General features: G+C 53.4%; 1 protein-coding gene across 2 annotated transcripts in view; it reads left to right on the forward strand.

Annotated features, from left to right (window-relative positions):
- SOX13 (SRY-box transcription factor 13) overlaps nucleotides 1-12,382 on the forward strand; it is a 47,868-nt gene that overhangs the window by 21,138 nt on the left and 14,348 nt on the right. Inside the window, exon 1 of one of the 2 annotated variants that reach the window (XM_040462262.1) lies at nucleotides 8,725-8,880. The exons of the other annotated variant lie outside the window; for it this stretch is intronic. The gene's annotated coding sequence lies outside the window, so the exon portion shown is untranslated. Of the gene's footprint in view, nucleotides 1-8,724; nucleotides 8,881-12,382 lie in introns of those variants that run through there. 2 annotated transcript variants of the gene reach the window in all.

Below are 12,382 nucleotides of genomic sequence, written 5' to 3' on the forward strand. Positions count from 1 at the left end.
GAATGGGGGAGGGGCAGAGAGAGGGAGACACAGAATCGGAAACAGGCTCCAGGCTCTGAGCCATCAGCCCAGAGCCTGACACGGGGCTCGAACTCACGGACCGCGAGATCGTGACCTGGCTGAAGTCGGACGCTTAACCGACTGCGCCACCCAGGTGCCCCCTTTTTTTTTTTTTAATGTTTGTTTATTTTTTAGAGAGAGACACACAGAGCACAAGCAGGGGGAGGGGCAGAGAGAGAGGGAGACACAGAATCTGAAGGAGGCTCCAGGCTCTGAGCTGTCAGCACAGAGCCCTACATGGGGCTCAAACTCACAGACTGTGAGATCATGACCTGAGCCCAAGCGGGATGCTCAACCGACTGAGCCAGCCAGGCGCCCCATTATTTTAACCGTTTCTGATTGTACAGTTCGGGGGCAGCGAGTACGTTTCACGTTGTGTAGCATCATCACCAACCATCTCCAGAATTTTGCGTCGTCCTGAACTGAAATTTGTACCCAGTGAACAACTCCCCCTTCCCCCTCTCCTTGCCTTTGGTAACCTCTATTCTACTTTCCATCTCTATGAATTTAACTACTCCTACCTCATATAAGCAGAACCAAATATTAGTCCTTTTGTGTCTAGCTTATTTCCCTTAGCATAATGTTTTCAAGGCTCATCCACATTGTAGCGGGTGTCAGAATTACCTTCCTTTTAAGGCTGATAACAGTCTGTTTTATTATATATATATATTATACACACACACACACACACACACACACACACACACACACCACATTTCGTCTGTTCATCCTTCCGTAGACACTTGGGTTGTTTTTCCACCTTTTGGATGTTGTGAATAATGCTGTGATGCGCGTGGGTGTACAATATTTCTTCATAGACCCTGCTTTCAAATCTTTTGGGTGTATCTTTTGGGTATATTCCAGAAGTGAAATTGCTGGATGGCTATGGTTATGTTTAATTGGAGGGTGGGGGGGATCTGCCATATTGTTTTCCACAGCGGCCGCACCATTTTATGTCCCCATCAACAACTGCCCACATTCTTGCCAATACTTCTTTTTAAAAAAAAAAAAAAAAACAATCCATTGGGGTGCCTGGGTGGCTCAGTCAGTTGAGCGTCTGACTCTTGGTTTTGGCTCAAGTCATGATCTTGCAACTTGTGAGTTCGAGCCCCACGTCGGGCTCTGCGCTGACAATGCAGAGCCTGCTTGGGATTCCCGTCTCATTCCCTCTCTCTCTCTGGCCCTTCCCTGCCCGCACTCGCTCTCTCTCTGTCTCTCTCAAAAATAAATAAACATTAAAAAAAAAATAGAAAAATAATCCATCATAATGGGTGTGAAGTGGTATCTCATGGTAGTTCTCCATCTTTTTCGGGGAAATCAAGGCCCTGAGAAAAGCTGCGGCGGGCCTTCCCCAAAGTCAAAGCCGTCAGACCCTGGGCCCGAGCTTCTGGGCCCCCATCTTTCCACCCTCCATCTTGTACTCCCTTTGCTACTCTGTCCCCAGCCTATCAGGAGGGGGCAGGTGACGTCCTTCCGCTGCCTTGCCCTGTCCGTCCTCAGATTGTCAGGGTGCTCTCCTTCCCATTTGTCACGGGAGCCGAATGGCCGTGACCCACCAGAGGTGTCCAGGGAGTGCGTGACTTTGAGGGCGGAGAGGTTTAAGTAACAGAAAATTTCAAGAGTGGAACCATTTCAACCCTGTGCTTTGGTTAAAAAGAAATTGTGATGCAGCCATAGAGGGGAGGATGTGCAAACATTACAGTCGACTTTGTAAAGAATTAAAAAAAATTTTTTTTCAGTAATTTCTGATGTTTTAGGAACATGAAGAACTCCCCCTGATAGATTGTTTTTTATTTTTTAAGTGTAGTTATTTTGAGAGAGAGAGAGAGCGCGTGCACAATTCGGGGAGGGGCAGAGAGAAAGGGAGACAGAGAATCCTAAGCAGGCTCCCCACTGTTCGCACACAGCCTGATGTGGACTCTTACCCACGAACCACGCGATCATAACCTGAGCCAAAATCTAGAGTTGGATGCTTAACCGACTGAGCCATCCAGGCGCCCCATGACAGACTATTAAGTGAGGGGAAAAGTAGTCTAAAACTTGCTTATGAGCTCAACAGGGGAAAAGAATACTGCATAGAAAAAAAGATTTGATGGAAATCTGCCAAATTCTGTTCAGTGGCCACCTCCAGATTGGTGGGAAATGGGTGACTTTCAAATTTCTCGGTTACCCTAAATTTTGCAGATTTTCTACAATGAGCACATATCCTTTGTATTCAGGAAAAAGGATGATAAGAAAATAAGAATGAGGGCAACCATTCATTAGGCATGTGTGTTGCAAGGGACTATGAAGCAGTCAGTTCTGCGCGATGCCGTTGAGCACGGCATGGGTGGGAAGCTAAGGCAGCAGGTGTGGAGGCGTGGGGACAGGTGGCATGGAAAGAAGGCCAGAAAACAAAGAAGCTGTAACCGGAAGGGAGGTCAGGGGCTAAAGCAGCCCTGTGCCTTCCGGAATGCTGCCTCTCATGCACCCGGAAGATACCGTGTAGGGACGCTGGCTTTGGGTCGCTTTATCTCTGCAAGTGGTGCGACTATTCCCAGGACTGTTGAAAGAATTAAAAGAGCTCATCCCTAAACGTGACACTTAGCATATTGTGTGCTCCGTTCCTGGTGTTTGAGAGCTGGGTTCTGATACTTGGCTGCTGGGCTCAAAATCACCTCTAGGCCTCGGTTTCTCCACCTAAGATGGAGGTAATAATACCATTTACCTCTGATTATTATGAAACCTAAATAAATTAATATGTGAAAGGTGCCTGGCACATAGTAAATGCTCAGTTAACGGTAGCTACGATCAGAGGGGGTCTTCAGCTGATACACACCAGCGTGTCAACCAGTTGTTTGTCGTCAGCATCTGCCACCTCATCTGATTGTCCCATGAGTCCCATCTAATTGGTCAGTGCCCATCACTAGTCCGTTATTTTGACTGTCCCCCTTACTATCTTATTATTAGCATTGTGAGCTCCAGATATCAGGGTCCTTCCAGAATCGCCTCATCCTACCGCTTTGCCAGTATGACTCTTCCGTTGAAGTGGTCCTGCTTCCGTTTCCAAAGGGTACTGGTGATGCAGGCAGACTGGGGCGCAGGCGGCTGCACGGGGGGGGGGGGGGGGCGTTTGATGAGCATTTGGGGTGAAATCAGAGATTCCCTATCATGCTGTTCTCCTCCCCTTGCTTCCCTGCCCTTCTGAAAAGGAGCCAAAGCCAAGAAAAAACAGCCACCCATAAATAAAGGAGACCACGAAAATAACAAAAAGAAAGAAGAAATCTTGCTTCTGTGGCAGGCTTGGCCGCCGATGGGGTAGATAATGGGGGAGGAAACACGGCCTTTGCGGAGAAAAAGAACGGAACACTTTGTTCGCCTGCAGAATGAATGCTGCTTGAGCAAGAGCCGCTGAATTGGGGTTTCCGATGAGTGAGCTTGTCTTGGGGGAGATGGTGGTGATTAGGCTTACACAAGGCACAGGTGGCATCCCACCCAGAAGCCGTGGGATGGGGGAAGGGGAGGCGACGGGGGAAGGGGAGGCGACGGGGGAAGCCGCAGACCTGAGCCGGTGCCTAACGGTGAGGCCAGGGTGCCCAGGTCCAGCCCAGGGGCCCCGCCCCCATGACCTCAGTGCTGCTGGTCACCTGGTTCCTCCACCGTCTGCCCAAGCTGGGGAGCTAGATGCTTGAATTGCTCGGGAAACCCCCAGACCTTCTCTCGCTGTCTTTCTCCGTTCTCTCTTGTGGCTCCTTGCAGGGGAGGTACATCCCAGGGAGGAGAGAATGAGGCCAAGGTGGATTTGCTGATTACTCGCATGCTGGCCTTCTGGGTTCCAGGCTCTCTTCCTGTCGACACTGCCTGGTGGCCCTCTTTCTTGGTGACTGGCATTTGCCGAATCCTCTCTCTTGCACCAACTACCTGTCCCAGTCACCTGCCCCTGCAGTGAGCGGCTGAGGCAGGAAGAGGGAAGAGAATCAGGTGCTTTTTCCTGAGCCCTTGGGGATCCAATCCCAGGATGCATGTGGAGGTGCCCACGTCGAGAGGGGGCTGTGGGCGTAGACATGTGTGGAGGCTGATGTTTGAAGTGACTTTAAGGAGGGCGACTGGAACCTGTGCTGGTTTGGGCTGAGCACTCGGGTTAGCGGAGGTTCCCAGGGGGCACATTCATTCATTCATTCATTCATTCAACCTCAACAAGATGAAGTGCCCGTCTCCTTTGCGCCCAGCATTCTGCTGAGTATTTCTTGTACACTACTTATTATTTTTTTTAAAAAGCTTTAATTTGGGGGCGGCTGGGTGGCTCAGTCGGTTAAGCCTCCAACTTCGGCTCAGGTCTTGATCTCACGGTTCGTGGGTTTGAGCCCCCGAGTCAGGCTCTGTGCTGACAGCTCAGAGCCTGGAGCTTGCTTTGGATTCTCTCTCTCCCTCTCTCTCTCTGTCCCTCTTCTGTGCTTCCTCTCTCTCTCTCAAAAATAAATAAACATTAAAAAAAAAAGTCTATAAAAAAGCATTTAATTTTTAGGGGCACCCGGCTGGCTTAGTTGGTTGCTTAAGCGTCTGACTCTTGGTTTCGGCTCAGGTCATGATCTCTTGGTTTGTGAGTTTGAGCCCTGTGTGGGGCTCTTTGCTGACCATGCCGAGCCTGCTTGGGATTCTCTCTCCTTCTGTCTCTCTGCCCCTCCTCATGCATGCTCTCTCCGTCTCTTTCTCTCAAAATAAATAAACTTTAAAAAATTAAAAAAAATTTTTTTTAATGTTTATTTATTTATTTATTTAGAGAGAGAGACAGAGTGTGAGCAGAGGAGGGGCAGAGAGAAAGGAAGACACATAATCTGAAGCAGGCTCCAGGCTCTGAGCTGTCAGCACAGAGCCCGATGTGGGGCTCAAACTCACGAACTGCGAGATCGTGACCTGAGCCGAAACCAAGAGTCGGACGCTTAACTGCCTGAGCCACCCAGGCGCCCCAGCTTTAAAAAAAAATTTTTTTTTTTAAGATTTAACTTTTAAAGTAATCTCTACACCCAACGTGGGGCACAAACTTAACGGCTGCGAGATCCAGAGTCGCGTGCTCTTCCGACTGAGCCAGTAGTGATGTTCACTACTCATTAATTCCCCAACAACCGTGAGAGTGGGGTCTCTTTGGCCCCCTTTACCGATGAAGAAACTGAGGTGTAAAGAGGGTAAGTGTCAGGCATTCATTGGGTTCCCACGCGGAACAGTATGGAACTGGGTGACCCCCCGCCCCCCTCCCCCAGCCACTCATCGGCTCCCTCACCCCCCAACTTCAGATTCTGATGTGGATGCCCGTTGTGGGGGTTCAGCACAGCTGTGTGCAGGTGCCGGGCCTGTCCTGGAAGGCCTCGACGCCACCCACCGGCTGTTGGCCACTAGTCCCAGGAGAGTTGAATGCTTGGCCTACCCATGCCCCTAGGGAGGGGCGCGCGGGGTTTGAACCAACTGCGCGCTGGCCCACGTGGCTTAGACTTGCCGCCAAAAGCAAGAGCCAAGGGCTACCCAGCCCACCCTGGCACCGCTGGGAGGAATTGCTGACCAAGCTGATGCTTCGCCCAGCCTGGTGGGTAACCGTGGGTATTTCGGGCTGTTCCTACTCACCCCTGTCCCCTCCTGGGGGTGGCAGGGGACTGCAGGGGTTAACAGAACAACACTTGATCTGCGTGGGCTCCGGAGGAAAGGCGGGAGCTCCTGAGTGCCGCAGAGCTTTTGTGTCATCAGCCGGGGAAGGGAAGGTGCAGTGGCGTGGCCAGATAAGCAGTGGCCCCGACTACGTGGGGTTTCCTTGGCAAATCCGGGTTCTTTCGGCCTGTCCTCACTCTGTGGCGCCTGGGTGCCTGACTCAGGCCAGGGGAGATTCCGGGGTAGCTGGGGACACCGCCGGAACATTCAGACCGCCCGAGCGGGGTGCGGAGACAGGGCCAAAGGGAGGGAGGCCTGCTGGGAGCAGATAGAGAAGGAAGAGGGTGACGTGCCCCATTGCCCTGTGGGTCTTCTGTCTGACCACGCGGGGGTGGGGAAGCCTTCCCCAAAGAGTGATGGGGGCGCTCAGGGTGCAAACATGGGTTTTTTTTTTTTGCTTTGTTGGTTTTTCTTGCTTTTTTGCAAACATCGCATGGGGTCCCCTGAATAATTCTATGAGATAGTTATTATTCGTTCCAGTTTAGAGATGGAGAAACAGAAACTTCCTGTGGTCACACAGCTAGCAGTATGAGGAGGGGCCAGGCTTCAGACACAGGTCTGGTTGGCAACAAAGACCATTTTCTTTTCTTTCTTTCTTTTGTTTTTGGTTTTTTGTTGTTTAATGTTTATTTATTTTGAGAGAGAGAGAGAAAGAGAAAGAACAAGCAGGGGAGGGGCAGAGAGAGAGAGAGAGAGAATCCCAAGCAGGCTGCCCTCTATCAGTGCAGAGCCTGATGTGGGGCTCGAACTCATGAACCATTAGATGAACTCATGAGCCACGACCTGAGCTGAAATCAAGAGTCGGATGCTTAACGGACTAAGCCACCCAGGCGCCCCAAAGATCATTTTCTTTTTTCTGTGTCAGGACACTTCCCAGCAGTGCTGGAGGGTCACCCCTGTACTCCTGCCTCCCGGAGAGGTGGGGACAGGGGAGCCTGGGGACCTGCCAGGCATGCTGGGGAGGGAAGCCAAGGAGGGAGGGGGGCAGACACTCCTTGCTTTAGGTCTCTTCCTCCTCCCGCTGAACATATGTTCTGTGCCAGGTTCTCTGAGTGTATGCTGCCTTCTAATCACAAAGTAGGTATTGGGATCTCCACTTTCACATGAAGAAACTCAGGTCTTGAGAGGTCGAGTCTTTTCTCCAGATTCTCAAAGCAGCCTTGATTTCTTTTGACTAATTCTTCCTTGGCCATGACTCAAGTCAAAAACAACTAGAATCCTCTGAGCGTTGAAGACAGTGGCCAGTCTGTCTGTGCTGGACCGGATTCTGTTATCTGGGGTAGAGGGAGAGCGACGGCGTGTTGGCCGATAGGAAAAGATGTCGCTTTGGGCATCACTGAGGCCTGCGTTCAGACACCTGCTCTGCCGGGCCTTGGGGAGGACAGGGAAATGCGCGGTGAGCTCCTCACTCAGTGCCTGCAGCTGGAGTGAGTGCTGTGCCCTTGAATGCTCTTTAGCCTCTCCTTCCTTTGGTTAATGTTTGGGGCTGTCCCCAAAGGGAGGCCTTTGCCAAGCCAGTCAGCCCCGGCTGCACCATTTCTGCGGTGTGCCAGCCCTGGGCTGGGCATGGCTGGTGCAGAAGACCAGACACATTCCCCTGTCTGGGACATAGGCCTAGACCTGGTCGCCGGGAGACCAGAGCAGGACTGCAGGGGCCCCCTAGCACTTTCGGTGGGCTGGAGACAGATCCAGTCACAAAGGCAGGAGGGCCCCCAGAGAAGGGACTCCAGGAAACACTGTTTACTTCTCAGTTTTACCCAGGCATGCATCCCACTGGAACCTCACCAGAACTTCCAAGCTGCCCCCCTGCCCCCTCCTGTCTTTCCCTGGACTCTCATCCTGGGCTGGAAAAAGACTCAGGTGCCTCAGAGACCTAGGACAACCAGATGGAGCCATGGATGGGACCATCACCACTATGGTCTCTCCCTGGCTCCTTCAGTCCTCTGTGCCCCGGGTTCAACTCAAACTGGCAGTCATGAAACTCAGGCTGGATCTGGGCTTCTGGGGGAGCCTGCCGGCTCTCATAGGCTGGAGGACAGGAGCTCGGGAACTCAGAAGTTTCCATCGGTTGGTATCGGCTGCTCTGTCAGGTGAATACCACTTTGGCCTGCCCAGAACAGCCCAGGGACTGGGGGTATTGTCTGTGACCCTCTCCTGAGCTGTGCTAGACCAGAGAGCGGCGCACGCCCTGGACCCGGTACCCCTGGGGCCCGCAGAGGCTGGAGACGGTGAGGGGGCCCTCTCAGGAAAGCATTTCCCCACCCTTGTAGCCAGCCCAGCTCCCAGCTCTGAGTAAACATCAGAGATAGGATCGGGCGTAGCCAGGAAGGGTGGCAGGGTGCGGCCTGGGAGAAGAATGGCAGGATGTGGCACCGGGGCACCGTTCTGGGCACCCACGCCTCGGGCTATTGTTTAGGGCTGCCTGAGGCTCTCAGCTCTCTGGGGCTTTGAGAGGAAGTGACATTCCCCTGGGACTCAGGCCCTGCCCCACCCCTGCCGAGTGGATCTCTCCCTGGCGGTGCCCCTTGGAGTGGGCTCATTGAGCTTGGAGTGGGGGGCCTGCAGGCTTGGCGTGTGCCCGCTGGGGAAGTGTAGTCATGGCCCTCCTTGGGGGGTCTGCCTGTCTGCTCAGGCCGTCTTCCTGTACCCCTGGGTCTGAGTCACCCGTCATGCTCCGATGACTGGATCTCTATCTTTATCTGCATCTAGATATTTTTTGCGGGGAGGGGGCTGTCGTTGTAGAGGGAGGAAGGGCTGAGGGTGCAAACTCCTTTGATTCCAATCCAGCTGGGCCGGTCGTTGGCTGATCCGGGAGAGGAAGCGGCTGGTGATTTGTTTTGGGTAGAAAGGGGCTCGTGCGCGTGCGCCCGTGGGTGGGGGTCGGAGGGCCCAAGAGAGGGTTGGTTGTGGGGAGGAGAAAAGAGAGAGGACCGGCACCTGCAGTCAGCTTTGTCCTATAAGAGCCTTGTTCTGAGCGGCTGGCCCTCTGGAGTGCAGGCGTCTCTCTATGCCTCCTGCAGGGCGCTGGGCTCTGGCCTGGGGCCTCTCTGCCGCCGGCTCACAGACTCAAGGCTCTGGCCCATCAGGGGTGAGGATGGCCTGAGCCCTCTCCCCCAGAGGCCTTGACCTCTTACAGATACTCAGGTGAGAGAAGGCCCAGGAGGAAGGCTGCAGGGGGCCTGGGGAGTGGATGCCCTAGAAGGGAAGGGTGGGGAGAGCAGGGGTGCTGATCTGTATCCCAGCTGGTTCCGTGTCCCTACACCCTGCCTCTAGCCCAGAAGCGGTACTGCCGAAACAAGCCACGTGAGCTGGGCCTCGGTTTCTCCATGTATAAAATACGAGTCAGGCTGGGCAAGAGGGGGTGGAGACCAGGTTCACAGGAGCACTTCCTGGGTGGGAGGCCGACGGGAGTGTACGTACTGTGGACCTGTGACCTCTGACCGGGACCTGGGGGAGCCCAGCAACTCATAGCTCGCGGGAACCGAGGGTCCTTTGGCTTTTAGACCTCTGGGGAGAGGGGCAGGTGTAGCTGCTGACCTTCAAAGCCTCCTGAGAAACCACGTGTGTAATGGAAACGTGGCGCGTGCTTTTTGAAGAAGGGGTAAACAAATCGAAGGGGTTTTAAGTCTGGAAAAGAAGAGACTTAAGACTCCCAATAGGGTCTTTATTTATTTGTTTTTTATTTCGGAGAGTGCGAGCAGGGGAGAGAGAGGGAGAGAGAGAGAGAATCTCAAGCAGGTTCGACACTCGGCGAGGAATCCGATGCAGGGCCCAATCCCACAACTCTGGGACCATGACCTGAGCCAAAATCAAGAGTCTGACGCTCAATCGACTGACCCGCCCAGGCTTCCCCCAATAGGGTCTTTAGATCCAAAAGGGGTGGAAAGTGTTTCTTACCTGTCCCAAGGTAAGAGCAAAGGAAAGGGGTTTGCTTTGGTGCCGGGGGGATTTAGTTCGCTAGCCTGTAGGAGCTTAGATGTGAGGGGGAGGCAGCTGAGGCTAGCTGGAGGCTGGGTGATGTGTAGGCAGCTTCTACCCGATGATGATAACATAGATGGTCTGACTGATGATGGCTCAGCTTAGGAGTTTTCAACTTTATGAGGGTCAGAAAGCCATACGCATTCAGTAGAAACGATACTTTGAATTTTGATCTTTTCCCAGGCTGGCGATTATACGCTATGATGCAGAGTCGTGATGCCGGCCAGTGGCAGCTCCCAGGTAGCCACCAGATACACTTCTAACGATTCTGTGCCTGTTTTTTCCCTTGTGGTGCGGTATTCAGTAAATTACATGAGCTCGTCAACGCTATTCTACAGTAGGCTTTGTGTAGATGATTTTGCCCAACTGTAGGCAAAAGCAGGTGTTCACGTTTAAGGCGGGCTAGGCTAAGCCCAAGATGTTCGGTAGGTTAGGTGGGGTAAATGCATTTTCGGCCTAACGACCTTTTCAACTTCCGATGGATTTGTTGGGACATAACCCCGTCATAAGTGGAGGAAGATTTGTCGTAGCTGTCCCTCATTATGTGTCCAGGTCTGCCTTGTGGCTATTTTGCTGAGCTGTATACTCCGCTCGTTGTATGAATATATTTGTTGAGCACCTACTATGCTCCAGGCATTGTGCTAGACTCTGGGGCTACAGTGGTGAGCAAAACCAGGTATGTTTCCACAGTGTCCTGGGGTGGGTGGGGTGCGTTCCCAGGCTACTGGGCAGTCTGAAATAAGCATGTAAAGGTATCATTACCAACTGTGATAAGTGTCCTGAAGGCCAAGTTTAGGGTGTCATAAGAATGTAAAACAGGCACATATTATAGAGTCTGGGGTGTTAATGGAAGGCTCATCCCTTCATGCTGGGTTTTCTTCTCATTTTACGGAGGAGGAAATGAATTCAGAGAGGTTAAGTCACTTGCTCAAGATTGCACGGCAATTAATTGGGTAGAGTTGGATTTCAGATTGTACCCAGGTCCGTCTGACCCCAGGTAACTTTTCTCTTAACCACCTGAGTCTAGCCCATCCTGGGCTATAGGACAACCTAATGGATACTCACCCCCTTATTTAATCTTCTCAGGCACTTGTGAGCTGGGGATTATTATACCCATTATATGGATGAGGAGACAAGCTCCGAGTTAATGAACGTGCCTAAGGTCACACAAGTCAGCTGGAGGCACAGCAGGAATTTGAACTCACGTTGGAGAACCCAAAGGCCTGAGTTTTCCAAACTCTGTACCATTGACCATCTGCTGACCCCTGGGTACCTTTGTTCTACAACAGAGCCTGCAGAGGTGGGGGCACCTGTGCAGGGACCCTCAGCTGCGAAGTGGCAGAGCAGGGACTGACTGCACGTGGACTCCGTACCCTCCACCTGGTTCTCCTTTTGCTCTTTAGTTTATCACCTGCAACGTTTGCTCTGCACTCAGGGAAAAGAGAGCGGGATGGTTTGGGGTTCAGAGCCTGGCACTGACCCTCTTCAGGGGGAGTCTCGTCTCTGTGGGCAGGGAAAGGGGCTGCCCACAGCCCCTTTGAACAGGCCTGTGCTCTGGGAACTTGGGAGGGAGGGAAGGAAGGAAGGAGCTGCCCCAGGACCCTCTCTCCCAGAATGTGAGACCCTGGGAGGAGCCCATCAGGTCTGGGCTGTTGCTTCTCCGTCAACAAACGTTGGTCCAGAGGGACCAACCGAGAGCCCGTGCCCGACGTTGAGGCAGGCGCCTGTGGAAATGGAAGGGCCCTTGTCTGGGCAGCAGGGTCTGGCAGGGCTGTCTGGTGGGCACCAACGCCCTGGTGAGCGGCTTGGCTGGTCACCAGGAGTCCTTTTCTTTGCGCGTACCGCGGCTTCGCCAGAGGCCAGGATGAGCCATCGGGAGCCCCAGGAGGAGGCAAGCTCTCCAATGTAAAGATCCTCCACAGCCCCCGCTGGAGGTACTCCTCGGGGTTAAGTGTGGGGAAAAGGCCATCAGCGCTCACAGGGAGATGTCCTCGTGCGGCACTGTCCGCCAGAAACATGGTGTGAGCCTCCTGCCTAACTTGAAATGCTCCAGCATCCACGTTAAGAAGTGTAAAAAGAAGCCAGTGAAAACAGTACTTCTAACTCCGTGCATCCAAAACATTGCGGTGTCAACATATAATCAATAACCGTTTATTAATGAGCTGGGTTGCATTCCGCTTTCCATGCTAACCCTTCGAAAGCGGGGTGTCGTTGACACTCAGCCCGTGCGCATGGGATCTGGCCGCGTTACAGGCTCGGTGGCCGCATGTGGTGAGTGGCTCTGGGAGTGGGCAGGGCAGTCCGAGAGTTAATTAGGACTGTTAATCACCTCCTCTGGCTTCACCTTCCGCCCGAGGTGGGGCGGGGGAGGAATGTACGGGGCAGCATCTTGCGGTGGGGGGGGGGGCCTTCCGGCCGCCCGTCTAACCTGCGCCCTGCTGTGCTGCTGGGGTCTCTGGGCTGCAGTGGGAGAAAGGCTTCCAGGTAGGAGCTGGAAGGCCAGGAAGTTGGGACCGAATGGAGGCGAAAACCTCTTAGGACCCGAGTGGGGAGCGCGGAGGCGACCCGGTGGCCCGCCCACGCCCGGCGGAGCGGTGGTGGGTGTGGGACGAGGTGGCGCGGAGCGGCCGGGGATCACAAGCCCACAGGCCCGCATTGTTCGCCTGTC

This window comes from Herpailurus yagouaroundi, unplaced genomic scaffold (genome assembly GCF_014898765.1).
Source record: "Herpailurus yagouaroundi ecotype Mexico unplaced genomic scaffold, PumYag 308, whole genome shotgun sequence".
Classification (NCBI taxonomy): Eukaryota; Metazoa; Chordata; class Mammalia; order Carnivora; family Felidae; genus Herpailurus; species Herpailurus yagouaroundi.